At 53.9% G+C, this 15,574-nt stretch overlaps 1 pseudogene; it reads left to right on the top strand.

Annotated features, from left to right (window-relative positions):
* The window catches only part of LOC136303959 (class I histocompatibility antigen, F10 alpha chain-like), an 82,265-nt pseudogene that overhangs the window by 44,857 nt on the left and 21,834 nt on the right, over positions 1–15,574 (top strand).

The raw sequence follows: 15,574 nt of genomic DNA, 5'->3' as shown, positions 1-15,574 counted from the left end.
GGGATTCCACCTCCAACATTGCCTCTTGTGAGAGACTGGAGGAGATTGTTGGCTGGAAACATTTTGTGTGAGGGGGAGGAAGGGGCAGAGGCAGCCTTACCCTGCCCTGAACCCCAGCACTTCTCAAAGCATTGACTTGACCCTGTAACCCAAATCCCCCAGAGCCTCTATCCCAGCCCAGCAGTGTCTGCCAATCCCTGGCACACCAAAGGCAATGCTCCACACCCACCTCTGCAGCCCCCAGCCCAGCTCCTGAGTGACCAGATGACCCAAAGTCCCATCTGGGGGAGGGGCCCAGGAAGACCAAGGGGTATTTTAGGCTGACCACAAGGCAAGCACACACGTTGACCCTAGCTCCTCTTGGAATTTCTGTCTGAACACTGCTGGAATCCAGGAGCTGGTAGCAGTGTGTGTTCTTCTCTCTATCTCTCTCTCTTTCTCTCTATATTTTATTTGTCTTTCTCTCTTTCTGTGTCTTCCTCTTCTAATTCCCTCTTCTTGCAAATTTTGCTTAACTTAAAATTGAGCAGGCTTCCAGTTTGTGAAGTTGAATGGGCCAAGTTAACGCTTTGAGCAGTGTTTTTTTGTTGACTGAATGTCATAGTAAAGCTTTTGCTCAAGTTTCTCTGATTTTCTAAAGTTGCCAGTAAAGGCTGTTTTGTTGTTTTAAGCTTCTGAGAATCTCTTGTCGGTACTTCTCCATTGTTTCCAACTCAGAGTACACAAACAATTGTAATTCCTTTGCAACGTCTCACGGAGAGAGTTGTTTGGGGGTTGGGGCTCAGGGCTTCTCTGTCCTGCTTGGCACAGCCCAGGCAGGGCTTTCACAGCCACATCCCACGCTCCGTTTCCCACCTGGACCCGCTGGTGCCTCTGAGTTCTGCTTGCCCAGCCCCAGGGACGCTCTCCTTGTCTGCCCATTCCCCCACGGTCTCTGGGCAGGGGTGGCCTCAGTGGGAGCTGTGACACCCTCCCTCAGACACTTGGAGGCTGCTGCTGGATTGGACTTCTCCAGAGGCTTGTTCAGCCTTCAGCTCTTCAGTTCAGGAATTCAGTGGCCCAGGGCTCCATCAACATTCAGAACACGTTAACAGGCCAAGCCTCGGGGAATAATTTGATTTAAGTTTTCAAATTTTTCTGGTTAATTGGACAGATTTTAGAACTGTCCTCCAAGTGAATGTATAATATTTTAAAGGACACTGAGAAAAGATTTTTATGGTCCTGTTTAGAGGTTTTATTCCCTATTAATACACTGATATGTGCAATCTCCAATTGGCATTGAATCCAAGTGAGACATAGACTTTAAAGAATTAAGGATTTTAGAGAGGTTAAGATTTTAGTTAGAGATAAGCTTTGTAGGAATTAATTAAAGTTTGCTAAAAATTAAAAGTTTGTGGTTAGTTAAGGGAAACCAGATTTGAATTAACTTTCCCAGGCCTCAATAACTGATTGCTTGTCAACTTTATGTTTTGCTTAGCTGGGTTTGTAATGAAGAACAGAGAACCTGATAAATAGATTTAGGAGCACAAGACGATTACAGAAACTCCCTATTCAGAAACCCATTGAAAGTCATGCACCTGGAGAAATGGGAGTCCTACCAGAGCTCATTTGTCACATTTGCATTGAAAAGGTAGAAAGTTCAGAGCAAGGACGACTCATCTTACTTTCTTATTTTAAGCCCCCCTCCCCTTGAAAAGGAGCACCGACCCATTTCAAAGGCCAAACTAGCATGCTTAATTGTTTTTTGGCTAGTTACCATACTAAGCGGAGAATGGGATGGGGGGGGGGGGGGGCTCTGAGTACGCATTTGTGTTTTGGGTATTCAACATCTTTGTAAATAAAAGGACTCTGCGATTGTCTGTAAATTGCGGTGTGTATTTGGGAGCCACCCCGCATGCCGCCCGGTGCTGCAACAGACATACACTTTCTAACTTTAAACTGTTAGAAAGTTTTTGTCCCCCTCACTTGGATATCAGTATTAGCTCGATATTCATATTTTTTTAATAAATCACAAGTACCTTCTAATTCACTTTGAATAGCTATGAAAATCAAGGCCCTTCCTGACTGACAATCAATCAGACTCTGTCCCTACCCCCACCCCACCATTTCCCCCATCCAAGCCCTGGGACTCAGAGCAGCCTTGTGCAAATCTGAGCTCCTTCCACCCCAGGCTGCACCTGCAGCTTTCAGCTCCTTGGCTCCAATTCCCACCTGCTTTCCTTGGAGGAGCTGCCTGAGACACAGAGGGATGTTCATTTCTTGTCAGCACACAAACCCAGGGGAAGGCACAGCTGCGTAAAATGCAAAAGTCATTTCTCTGCTGGGTATTAACATCCACTTTCCACAGCAGACACTCTCAGACCAATGGAAAAGACCTCCTGTGCCCAGCACAGATCCCAAGGTCTCCCCAAAGCCTCCCTGCCCCGATTCTGGCCAGATTTGTTTTTTGCACACGCTGAAGACAGGAGCTCCCTCCATGCCTAGAGGAAGGAAAAGAGAACAAGTGGATGAAGAGCTCTCCTGTGCAGAGCCAAGGTGCAAGTGCCACCGGAGTGGGAACCACAACTCACCAGGTTTGTGTCCTTTGGGGCTCCGGGACTGGTGAGACTCAGAGGCACAGAAAGGTTTCTTGCCAACAAACAGAAGTTGAACACCATACAGTTTAATAAGCATCCCAGCTCTTCCCTCAGCTCTCTGTGATGTCCCAGCAGCATCTGACATGTCCACCATCCCCAAGGGCTTTCCATGCAGGAAGAGTTTTCGACAAAGACATACGAAAAGGAAATTCTGTGATAGATACAAACACACTTAAGGTGTTGACTGATACGATACTTCTGTGAACTTCAGAGAGATTGGGCAACTCCCTGAAGATCAAAGCATGAAACCAGTCAGTTGAGAGGCACTTGAATGACCAGAGAGTGTCTGGAGGAGGAAATCAGGGAGACTCGGGAAGGACATAGATCCAGCTGGTCTAGTAAAGAAATGTCCTTAGTCATGGCAATTTAAACAGGAGAGCTAGAAACACCAGAAGGAATAGGTGAAGAAAATAATAAACGGAATCTTTTGGACACAACTAGAGAAGAGCAGTATTTCTTGTTATGCCATCAGTAGAAGAATATAGTAGATCCAGGAAATTTCTGGTGGGAAAACTTTGCCATTTCCTCAACTACTCAAACGACCCAGATAATAAAAATATGCTTGTATATTATGAAATGCACAAGTACGAAAACCTGTGCCCCTTTCCAGGCAGACATCAGCTGTGTGTGCATGAACAGGCGGTGCCACTTGTGCCCCGAGGTGCCGAGCTGGGATTGGCATCTCTCAGAGAACAGCTGTAGGGGGAGCAGCGCACCTTGCAAGGTGCATGTCCCGGAGAGCCCCAGAGGGCTCCTGTCCCATAAACATCTGCTCTGCTCCAGGCTGCAACAGGGACCAGCATGGTGCCAGGATCATCAGAGAACAGGATGAGTGCTGGAATTCAATCCCCTGCCCATCCCGCAGCAGCCCTGCCTTTCCCTCCCCAAGCCCTGGTCTCCAGCACAGCCATGGAGGCTCTTTGGGCTCTGGACTTTTCCTGCAGCCACCAAGGGCAGCTGAGCTGTGCCTTTGGCACAGTCAGCCCTGCCCAGCGCAGGCGATGCCCAGCAATTCCTCGCGTGTGCCTGGCCTTGCTGTCAGCCCCGGCAGCGGCCGCGTGGCCCCTTTGTGCCGCCCTGGGCCAGCCACGGTGCCACAGCCCCCGCGCGGGACAGGAGCACTGCGGGGGGGAACGGCCCCTGTGCCGTGGTGCCCACAGCAGCCTTGGGGCTCTGTGCCCCATGGCCTCCCTGCTGGGCAGCCTCTGCCAGCTCCTGCACAGCCCGTGGCCCCTGTGGGCCCGCACAGACAGCCCTGCCCCAGGCTCTGCCGGGCTCTGGGCCAGCAGAGAGGCCGGGCAGGGCTGCCCGTGGCCAGGAACAGGCCCTGAGCCCCACGGGAGGATGGAGCTGGGCCAGAGCCAAACTGCCCCGCAAACCTGGGCTGAGCAGCCGGGGCTGGCAATGCCTGGGGACAGAGGCTGGCATGGGTGACAAATGTCCTGGCCCCCTCCCTGCTCTGTCCGTGCCACCAAGGGCACAGAGCAGCCTCCTCTGTGGGGCACTTGCCTGTTTTCAATGCCTTCCACAGGCGCTGGCCCTGCCCCACAAGGGCTGGCCTGAGTCCTGCCCCTGCACGCTCACACAGGCTGAGATGGACACTGATGGTTTCTGGGTCAGGCTCTCTCAGCCCAGCCCAGCTCCCTGCAAGCTCTGCCAGCTGCCCTGAGCTCTCTGCAGCACCAGGGGTCTCTCCCCAGCACAGCCCAGCCACCTCTGGCCCCACAGCTCTGCTCAGGGCAGGCGGCTCTGGGCAGGGGCCCCACGGCCTCAGCCCCTCGCAAGGGCACAGCAGCAGCTGCAGCTCAGAGAGGACTCAGCCCCAGCCATGGGGAAGGTGCTGGGCCAAGGCAGAAGAGGCTTCCTGTGTGCCCTGCTCCCCTGTCCCTGAGGTCCTGAGAGCTCTGCAGCCCCTGCTGCCATCCCATCTGCCCAGGCCAGCACAACAGCGCCAGCCTTGGGGCCCTGCAGAGCTGCTCCTGCTCCAGGCCCAGGGCCCATCCCCAAGCTGGGGCAGCCAGAAAGCTGTGCCCATTTCTGTTCATTCCTGCTCTGATGAGGATGGATCTTCAGCCCCTTGCAGGCTGATGATGAATTTTCCTACTGCAGGGGCCTCTTCTTTCTTGAGCTCTTCAGTTCAGGAATTCAGTGAGAAAGGCTCATCAATATTTGTTCAAAACGCTCAAACAAGAAAAGCCCCTGGAAATATTTTAAGCTTTCAATTCTTCTGTGGTCAATTATAGAGATTTCAGAAGTGTATTCAAAGTGAATATAATGTATAGAAAACAAGGCAGAGAGAACTGTTTTGACCTGTTTCATGATCCTGTTTGTAGACTGATATCAGCAATGGCCAAATGATATTGACCCCCAACACATTCTAATGCAGTCTGAATAGATATGAAAAATCAAGACCCTTCATGGCTCACAATCAATCCGACTTTGTCCCACCCCCTCCCCACCATTTCCCTCACCCAGCCCCTGGCACTCCTACGGATCAGGAATGGTGTGGCCAGCAGGAGCAGGGCAGTGATTCTTCCCCTGTGCTCGGCACTGGTTGGGCAGCACCTCGAGTGCTGCACCCAGTTCTGGGCCCCCCAATTTAGGAAGGACATGGAGGGGCTGGAGCGTGTCCAGAGAAGGGCAACAAGGGTGCTGAGGGGTCTGGAGCACAAGTCCTGTGAGGAGCAGCTGAGGGGTCTGGGGCTGTTCATCCTGGAGAAGACGAGGCTCAGGGGAGACAAGGTGGTGTCAGGGCACAGGTTGGACTTGATGATGTCCAAGGTCTTTTCCAACCTTGCTGATTCCGTGATTCTCTGAAACCAGCCTTGCAGCAGTTGCAGGATGAGGCCTGGGCCTCCTCTCCAGAAGGTGCAGCAGCCCAGGTCCCTCAGCTTCTCCTCACAGCCCCAGAGCCCATCCTGTCAGTCCTGCAGAGCCTCTGCAGCTCCTCCTCATGGCCCAGAACAGGGAGCCCCACAGCCAGACACACCAGCCCACACGTGCCCCCCTGGCCTGTGGTGCCTCTGGCAAGGGAGCAGCACAAGGCACTGCAGGAGCCTGCAGACAATTCCTGAAGCACTTGGAGGATGATCCTGCACCCCAAGGGATGTTCCCATGATGCCAACTCAGGAAGTGAAATGGGGAGTGGGCCCAGAGAGGAAAGGGCAACCAGGGATGGGCTGTTTGCTGGGGAGAGAGCAGGGATGGGCAATAGGGAGAAATTTGTACCAGGAAAAGAAAGCCAGGGTGAAGCAAAGGAAATGCTCAGGGCAATTTGGGGGTGGCTGCCAGGCAGCGCTTGGCTCTGAGCAACAACATCTGCAGTGGCACAGGAAACTCCCAGCTGATGGGAACAAACTTTCTGGCTGACTACAGGGGCCTCAACAAAGTTGAGTGGTTTCCCTCCTGTCCCCCAGCCCTTCCTGGCCCCAGGGGCTGATGGCATTTGTGCTCCCTCAGGTTCATCTCCCCACACCAACACCATGGGGGTGCTCAGGCCTGCTCTGGGCACTGCAAACAGGGGCTCCTGAGCCAGAGCTGCCGTGTCTGTGCCTGCAAGGATGCGGCCCCCGTGTGAGCTGGGAGAGAGGCCAGGGCTGCAGAGGGGGGATGTTGTTGGCAGGTGCATGAGGACGCTCTGGGACGCCGCCCGGGGGTGTCCAGCACAGTGGGGATGGATCAGCCCCTGCTCTGCTGCTCCTTCCCGTCTCCCCCAGGGACCCTGCAGAGCCCCAGCCGGGCTGTTTGCCCCCAGCCTGCCCACGGCCACCCTGGGGCTGCTCACGGGGCTTTTCCGTGCACAGCATTGGGCCTGGGCGTGTTCTGGAGAGAGCCTGGGCAAGGAGCCTGGAGCAGCGAGGCCCTGCCCTGAGGCGTCAGCGCTGCCCCAGCGGAGCCCATGGCCTGTCCCTGCTGCAGCCCCGGCACTGCCAGCCCCAGCCCTGTGCCCGGCGCCGAGAGCACTCCGGCCCTACAGCAACACCAGGGCCAGGAGGGCAGCGGGGCAGGGCCACGGGAGCAGCGCTGCCAACACCAAGGGCTGCTGCTCCTGGGCACAGCTGCTGTGCCAGCACTGATCTGCCCCCAGCTCTCATCCAGAGAAGAGAACCAAAGGGGGATCTCTGCAGAAAACTTGCCTGCCAGATCCTTGGGTTCCTTTAAAGCCACCAGGAGTGCAGCCCCTCATTGACACAGTCTGTGGCCACAGGGAAGGTGGAGACAAACAAAATGAGGAATGGCACAAACAGTGACACGGCTTTGTGGACAATATTACAAAAGTAAAACAAAGGAAAAGAACCTCCAAAGTAAAGCAACAAGAGGTATCAAAAATGACTTTTATGACAAGTGATTTTGAGAAACTGGCCAGCAGTTTAATGTTTGTGAAACCATCCAGCCATCAGTCTTCCACACTGCAGCCTCGAGCTCCTGCTTCCTCAGGCTGTAGATGAGGGGGTTCACGGCTGGAGGCACCAGCGAGAACAGAACTGACAGGGCCAGATCCAGGGATGGGGAGGAGATTGGGGGGGCTTCAGATAGGCAAACATGGCAGTGCTGAGGAATAGGGAGAGCACGGCCAGGTGAGGAAGGCAGGTGGAGAAGGCTTTGTGCCGTCCCTGCTCAGAGGGGATCCTCAGCACAGCCCTGGATGATCTGCACATAGGAGAAAACAATGAACACAAAACAACGTAATCCTAAAGAGATGGGAAAACCAATGAACCCAAACTCCCTGAAGCAGTAGCTGGACTAGGAGAGCTTGAGGATCTGGTGAACCTCGTGGAAGAACTGGCCCAGCGCATTGCCATGGCACAGGGGCAGGGAAAATGTATTGGCCGTGTGCATGAGAGCATTGAGAAAGGCACTGGCCCCGGCAGCTGCTGCCATGTGGGCACAAGCTCTGCTGCCCAGGAGGGTCCCGTAGTGCAGGGGTTTGCAGATGGACACATAGCGGTCATAGCACATGATGGTCAGGAGCAAATACTCTGCTGACATGAAGAACAGAAAGAAAAAGAGCCATGCAGCACCTCCCGTGTAGGAGATGGTCCTGGTGTCCCAGAGGGAATTGTGCATGGCTTTGGGGACAGTGGTGCAGGCCGCTGAGGGCCAGGTTGAGCAGGAAGAAGAACATGGGGCTGTGCAGGTGGTGGCCGCAAGCTATGGCACTGATGATGAGGCCGTGGCCCAGGAGGGCAGCCAGGGAGATGCCCAGGAAGAGGCAGAAGTGCAGGAGCTGCAGCTGCTGCGTGTCTGCCAATGCCAGCAGGAGGGAAGCGGCTGATGGAGCTGCTGTTGGACATTTGCTGTGGCTGCACATGGGGACATGTTCATGGATAAAGGACAGTGACAAGTCAGGGCTGGCTGCTTTGAGCCAAACATGGGTCATTCCCTGTGGACTGTCCCACTATGATTCACCCACCCTTGTTCCTGCTCCGGGAAAACCTTCACCCAGGTCCCTGCCTGAGCTCCAGTTGTGCTGCCTGAGTGTGCCAGGAGCAGCCAGGCCTGTGCATGGGGGCTCTCCAGGAGCTGTCCCTGCCCCGCTGCCCTGGGTTTTTTGCCATGTGGCAGAGGGACAAGCCTGGATATTCAGGATTTGTCAGTGGAATCACTCCTAATGCAGAAAGGCTTGTTGCCATCTTCACTCCCACTTCTAAAGGGCATGGAGAACAGGAAGGAATTATAGGCATTATTTTCCTGCCCACACATCATTCCTGGTTCTCTGAGGTCAGAAATCCCCAGCATTTCTGCTGCACCAGACCTTGCCCAGAGCAGAGGGATCCCTGAATATCTCACCCTCTCCAAAGGTCTCTGGGCAAGGTCCTCAGCACCCCCTTCTGCCAAGGACACTCACAGCTCCCTTGGCAAACCCAACAGCATTTCCTCAGCTGTGGCATCCCTGCACTTCCCCGTGGCACATTCAGGGAACTGCCAGAGGCTATGGCACAGATCTGCAGGCAGGAGGGCAGCTCAGAGCTTGGAAGGACGCAGCAAGGAGATCCCCGGGTGTGCCCATGATGGGGTCTCAGGGAGGGGGCTCAGCTCATTCCCCTTTCCCATGGACTGCTTTGCCCGCAGCCACACAGCTCACAGGGAAGCTCGGACACCCCATTGCCATGGACACAGCTGCCTGGCAAGAATCCCAAGGGCAGTGCCTGGCTCAGCTGCTGCAAATGCCAGAGCCTCCCTGAGAGCACCAGATGACAGTGACAGTATCAGGGGAGGGCAGAACCAAGAGAAGATGTTGTGGGGCTGTGCCTGGGAGGGCAGGGCAGACACAGCCAGGCACTCAGGACAGTGTTCCCGTGCCCAGCTGTGCACAGCACCTCCCACACACCCACAGTGCCCTCCTGCCCCCAGCACTGCTCTGTTCAGCCCCCTCTCCTTCCCTGAGCCTCTCCCTGGGCCTGGACATTTCCCTCCTGAGAGGAGCCTTGCCCCTGCCAGTGCTCACAGAGCCCATGCCACCCTCTGCGCCCTGGGCCCAGCCCTACAGAAACCTGCCTGTCTGCAGGGCCCGGCCTGGGGCAGGGTCTGTCTGCAGCTGGGCAAGGGCAGCTCAGGAGAGCCCTGCTGGGCCCTGCAAAGGGGATGCTGCTGCTGCTGCTGCTGAGGGCTGAGGAGTGGCTGAAGGCCCTTTAGGAGGCTCCCAGCAGAGAGACTGACCACCCAAAGTTACAAACCAGGAGTCTCTGTAAATGATTAAACATGACTCTGATGATCCTAGGTGTCCCTTTCAACTCAGAATGTTCTGTGGTTCTGTGATTACAATTCCTGTTCTGCTTCACTCATCCTCTTTTGCCTATAATCAGAAGAGAAAAAAACCCCTTGCAACAGCGTTACAACAGTGAAGTAAAAACCAGACCTTTATTGGAAACTTCCAGGTGTCTCAGTGGGAATGAGGAACACCCAGCCCCTGATTTCAACAATTGATTAGAGGTTGATTAATTAGGATATTTAACAGAAACATCGAATAGGAAATTCAGTATCCACAGCTACAAACCTCTGGGTCAACCCATTGGAGTAGGTCCAAGGGCTTCTTTGTGCCACTTTTTTTTCTGACTGCTCACACTCTGGTTTAAAAACAAAATGTTCATCTTGTAGGTCCACTTCCTGACAATAAGACTGTGCGGTATTTCAGGAATATATTTTGAAGCTTATTGTTCTAAAATCTAAGATAAAGGGTAGGAAATGTTGTAGAGTTAATGAAACATTATAGTAATACAAGTATATAAAAGTAGTTGAATAGAGTCATAGTAGTTGAATAGAGTTGATTAAAGATAATAGTTTTATAACTACATAATAGTAGTTAACGGTAGTTAACAGAGCTACGAATAAATGAAAAATGCATCAAAAGCAAAAATGTTTTTGTCATCACCCCAACTTTCCCATCCTTCTCCAAGCAGGAAATTGAAAACACTCTCAGGAAAGCTCCTGGTCTTTGCAGCAATACCAGGCTTAGCTTCCTTTGGCAAGTGTCCTCCGGAGCTGTGCCCAGGCTGGTCTGGAGCTGGGCGCAGCCCTGCCCCACACAGCCCCTCTCAGCAGCAGCACCTGCCCTGCTCAGGGTGGCTCCTTCCCCCCACAGCTTCTCCCCAGCGCTGGCAGCAGCTCCCCGGGCCAGCTGAGAGCTGTCCCTGGCAGGCAGCAGAGTCCCTGGCCCAGCGCAGCGCCCTGGGCTGCAGGACCCTGCTCTGCACGACAGCCCTGGGCACCCCTGGCTGCAGCCCCGGCTGCTCAGCCCTGCAGCAGAGCCCGGCAACAGGGAGCTGCCCTGTGCTGTGCCTCGGGGGCTGCAGCAGGGACACCCAGCCCTGCCCTGGGGCCACATGCCTGCTCTGCAGCCACGCTGAGAGTCCTCCTGGAAGGGCCTTAAAGCTGTGGGATGTGCCAGCTTCAGGAGATCCCTGCAGGAGCTGCAGCTTCTCTTCCCCCAGCCTGGGAGTGACTCTTCCTAACGCTGCGAGGATTTGTCCCCCAGTGAGCCCTCAGTGAGCTCTGCTCTGTGCTGCCAGCCCAGGCTGAGTTGAAGCCCTCTGTGCCTGTGTGCTGTGCCCGGGGTGGCTGCAGGCAGTGCCCCAGCCCTGCTGGGCTGGGCACAGGAGCTGCTCCTGGGCAGAGCTGTCTCTCTGCAGCGCTGCCCTTGCCAGGAGCTGCCTCTGTGCCAGGAGCCCGGCCCAGCTCAGCAGCGCAGACACGGCACAAGGACTTGAGTGACCCTCTCCAGGCTTGTGCTGAGGCCCTGAACATCAGTCCCTGAGAGGGAGCTGGAGAAACCTCTCAAGAATTCAAAGTCAGAATCCAGCTCCAAAGTTTCTTGAAGTTTTACTGGGTCCCGCTGAGGGACACGACAGAGAAAGTGTCCCCAGGCCCCAGCCAGAGCAGAGAACTGCAGGCAGTGATGACACGTGGGGACAAAGAGAAGCCAAGTCTTGGTGCCCTGGGCCACAGCAGCCTCTGTGCCACCAAGGGCCGTGAGGAGTCACCTTGTCTTGAGGCCCTGGGGCCTCCTGGCACAGCCCCGGCAAGCCTGGGCACTGTCAGCCCCTTGTCCTGCCCTCGGCATCCCCCTCCCATCCCAGTGGCCTCAAGGATGTGCTGGAAGGAGTCCCTGGGGAGCCTTGGTCAGGAATGGCCCTGGGGGCTCCTTAATGCTCCCAGGGACTGCAGGCTTTTCAAAGGACTTAGGGCTTTGCTTTTGCCTTGGAGTCTCAGAGAGGTTTGTGCAATCACGGCCTCCAGTTATCTGCTTTAATTAGTCCCTTGAGAGGCTTTGTCAGTAATGACACTCAGTGCACTCATTAATGCTTCAAAGCACTTCAGGTTTTTAAAGGTACTTGATGCTTCCCTTTTAAAACTGACTTTGTGAAAGGTTTGTGCCATTGTTGCCCAAATTATCTACTGTAACAAGTCCTTTGAGATTCTCAATCAGTAAAAGCACTCAGTGGGGCCCGTCAGTAATTCCGGCTACTCAAGGTTTATTCAAGGACTTTTTTTTGGCACTGAGTCTGAGAGGTTTGTGCACTCGTGGCCTCCAATTATTTGCTCTAATCAGTCCCTTGAGATTTTTACTCAGTAACAACACTCGGTGGAGCTCATTCACGCTTCAAGGTAATCCGGATCATTTAAGCACTTCTTTTTGCCACTGAGTCTCTGAGAGGTTTGTGCAATCATGGCCCCAATTATCTGCTTTAAGGAGTCCCTTGAGAGCTGTGCATTGACACTCAGTGGGGCTCATTAATGCTTTGAGATACTCAGGGTGTTTAAGGTACTTTGGGTTTTTCCTTCCCACACTGAGTCTCTGAGAGGTTTTGGTGCAATCCTGGCCTCCAGTTCTCTCCTCCAAGGACTCCATGAGGAACCTGTGTTGGGGATGGACCTCAGGGTGACCCTTTAATGCTTCCAGACACTTTGGGTTTTTCCTCTGACTTTGACTCCTGGAAAGGTTTGTGCAATCTCTTCTCAGGCCCTGAGGTTCCAGGGCTCAGCACCAAATGCATCACTGGGCTCATTAGGAGAAAGCAAGTCCTGACAAACCACAGCTGTGCCTTGATTTCCTTCTGGCCTGGTGCAGTTCCTTAGGAAGTCTTTTTTTCCTAGAGTTATGGAGAAATATTTCAAAGAGCGTCGAAGGAATCAACACCCTTCTTTTCAAAGGGGGTATTTTTCTGTTGAGAGCAGAGGTCATTGCAGCATTCAAGTGACTGATACTGATCCAGGGTCTCTCCTAAGGAAGTCTGGCCTGGTCAGAGGAGCTGTGCCTTGAGCTCTGATCCACTTTGGACAACCATGCTCCACATTCCCTAACCCCATCCTGCCTCTCCTCACTCACCTGGGACCTGCTTTGCTCAGAGAACTGGGTTCACTCAGACAAAGAGAGGTTTTCTTCCTTTCTTAGCAATCAAAAACTCCTAAGTTCCAAACAATCTCCTCAATTTGTGGCAAGCCTAAGGTGTCACCAAGGAGGTTCCCCTTCCCCAAGGCAGAACCATGCAAGGAATGTTTTAGACACCAACGAAGATGTACGATAAACAAAAATTTAGAGTCGGCTGGAGGCAGAATTAGACCAACTCCTCAAGGACAGACAAGCTTTGAACTCCTTGCAAGTCAAAGCTCCAGGTGGGTTGTTGGGAGGTGTGTGAGTGAGGCAAGAGTGAGGGCAAGGGAAATGCAGAGAGCCCTGGAAGTGCTTCTGTGCACACAGGCTGTGGGGAAGGGCGCTGCAGCCCAGGCCTGGGCCAGGAGGGAGGCTGGATCATCATCCCAAGCTGCCCGGAGCCATGGCAAGGGGCTGTGGCCATGGATACTGGCCTGAGCCCAGTGCCTGGGCCCCTTGCCCAGGGCTGGTGTCAGTGGCCAGAGCCAGAGGGGATCCCTTGCTGGGGGCTGTGCCACGGCCACCTGCCCTGTGCTGCGCCGGCTGCTCAGGCACCGCGGAACCAGCAGCAAACGCCGCTGCCAGGGCCAAAGGCAGCTCAGCCAGGCAGAAAGGGGCAGTGCTGGGCACTGGTTCCATGGCAACCCTCACTGGGACAGCACACCTGGGTCACCTGTCCCGGCAACTGCCACGGAAACCTGGCTCATTGGGAATGCAATGGTGGACAAAGGTTTTAGGAGGGCCTGTCCCAATAGGACAAAGGGTGCTGGTTTTAAACTGAAGGAAGGGAGGTTCAGATGCGGAGAGATAAGGAAGAAATTTTTGAGCATGAGGCTGGTGATCCACCAGGACAGGCTTTCCCAGAGAGCTGGTCAATGCCCCCTCCCTGGAAACATTCAGGTCCAGCTGGAACAGGGCTCTGAACAACCTGATCTGGTGAAAGATGTCCCTGCTCATCGCAGGCGTTTGGATGAGATGAGCACTGCAGAGCTCTTCCCATCCCAACCATTCCAGGATTGCATGGGGAGAAGGGGCTGCTGGATGGACTCCATCCACTCCCTTGACTCCTCCTTGTCTCTGCTGGAGCCCCATCCAGCAGCCAAAGCCAGCCCCTTCTCTGGCCTTTCCCCCCCTGCCCCAGGGGCTGCCAGAGCCAGGGAGGCACAGGTGACCTTGAGGCTTTGCAGGGCTCAGGCACAGCGGCTGTGCCAGAGTCAGGGCTGAGGTGTCACTCTGCGGGCTGGGGCAGAGCCCGGGCAGAAATGAGCCCTGAAGCAGCAGCTGTGCAGTGGGGGCCAGCAGGCCGGGCTGCCAAGGGAGGCTTCTGGCCATGGCCTGGAAGCAGCTGCTGCTGCCAAGGTGCCTTTGGTGCCTCAGGCTCTCCCTGGCACAGCTCCCAGCACGGCACTCTGCACTTGTGCCCGAACCCTTCGTTGTGTTGGCTTGGCCTGGGGCTTTTCCTGCAGCGGGACCTGCCCTGGTCATGGCACAGGAAAGGCAGTTCCTCATGGAGCAGGAGGCTCTGCCTGGAATGGGCTCAAACAAGTCCAACAAGGCTCTGTTTACTTCAAAATTGCTTCCTAGAGCACTATATTCTATATAATTGTTACAGCTCCTATACTGTGGAGTAAATAACTCTCTTTTTTCTATTTGCTCTGTTGTGTAAATAAATCTTTCTGTCTAATCCTGATCAGAATCAGTCATAGCTGTATTTATGGAAATATATCTGGTATTGGATCGGTAATCCTGGGGGACAAATTGCATTGCAGTTCAATTCCACCTGTCCAGTCTTTTATACGTAAACCTTTGACAAAGTCTGGGACTAGGATTGGATCCAGCCACTCCCAGTCTCCTCTCTTAGATGGAATGTGAAAAGTCAGGCATCCTGGAGGGATATGAGGATCCATGGTGTCTGTTGGGTGTCATTTCTCCACCTCATGACTCAGCAGGAGTTTCTCCAGTGAAGAAATGAAGCTTTTGCCTGAAGCTCCCACTCTGCCCATGACAGGAAGCTGTCAGAGTCTGTCCAAGGATGTGATATGCCTCACGACTGTCTCCAATGATTGAGGACTGAGACCCCAGACTCTGAAAGCAGCCCCTGGCCTGGCTGAGGTGGAACGCTTGCCAAGTCTCGGAGGACTGGTGTGCATCTCCATGAGAACGGAGTGCAAGAACAATGGAACTGGTCACAGTGGACTGAGCCAAGGCTGCCTGTCCAAACTGGGCTGTCCGTACTGGAGGTACGGTTTGCAGCTTGTTCCTGAGCACTCAGCCTTTACACAGCTGGTTCCCGCTTTGGCTCTGTGCCCCTTGCTTTGCTTCCCGCCTTGACCAACCTATAAAACCTCTGGAGACCCCCGCTCACTTTTGTGATCACCCCACTGGAGAAGATCGCGTCTATAGGCATCGTTAGGCGTCAAAGACTCGACCCTCCACGTTCATAGCTATAATCCCCTTCCCCTCTTTCTCTCTCTTTCTTACTATTTTTTATTTCTCTCCCCACTATGGCATTTGTTGCCACTAAATAAAGGTGCATTTGTGATTGAGTAAACTGAGTTTGTCCCCCGCTGTGTCTTTTGCGCTCTGAGATCCCTAAAACGAACCATCACGAACCCCGCTTGTGTGAGCGGATCGTGACATTAAATTGGCGTCACGGACAGGATCTTGATGGACAGAGGGGTTGCGGGTTTTGTATAGCTTGTAACAGGGGAAGGACCCTCGTCTCAGCCGCACCTAGCACGCCACTTGGGTGAGCGCTGTTAGAAAGCAAGGGGGGCGAGGGAAAATTCCCGCACACTGTATACACCCAGGCGTATAGCACTCCCTGTCATCAGGATTTCACAAAAACATCTCATTGTGCAAAAGATGGAACTGTAGATAGTTTTTGTGTGTTTTGGGCTGCTTGGTGTCCTTGAGGAGACAACCATTTGTAACTAAAGTCAACCTCCCAGGCAGTTTTGGTCTCCTCGCCCATTCCAGGGAAGCAAAGGGAAACACAGTTTTAGCTGTGCCTTTGGTGTAACTTGAAGCGTACCTCCCTGAGAGTGGTTTTGGTCCCTGCACAAAA

The sequence above is a fragment of the Chamaea fasciata genome, unplaced genomic scaffold (genome assembly GCF_029207755.1).
Source record: "Chamaea fasciata isolate MVZ Bird 193981 ecotype frontalis unplaced genomic scaffold, bChaFas1.0.hap1 SCAF_45, whole genome shotgun sequence".
Classification (NCBI taxonomy): Eukaryota; Metazoa; Chordata; class Aves; order Passeriformes; family Sylviidae; genus Chamaea; species Chamaea fasciata.
The sequence above is the reverse complement of the archived record's forward strand: the minus strand, read 5'-3'. Positions and strand labels throughout refer to the sequence as shown.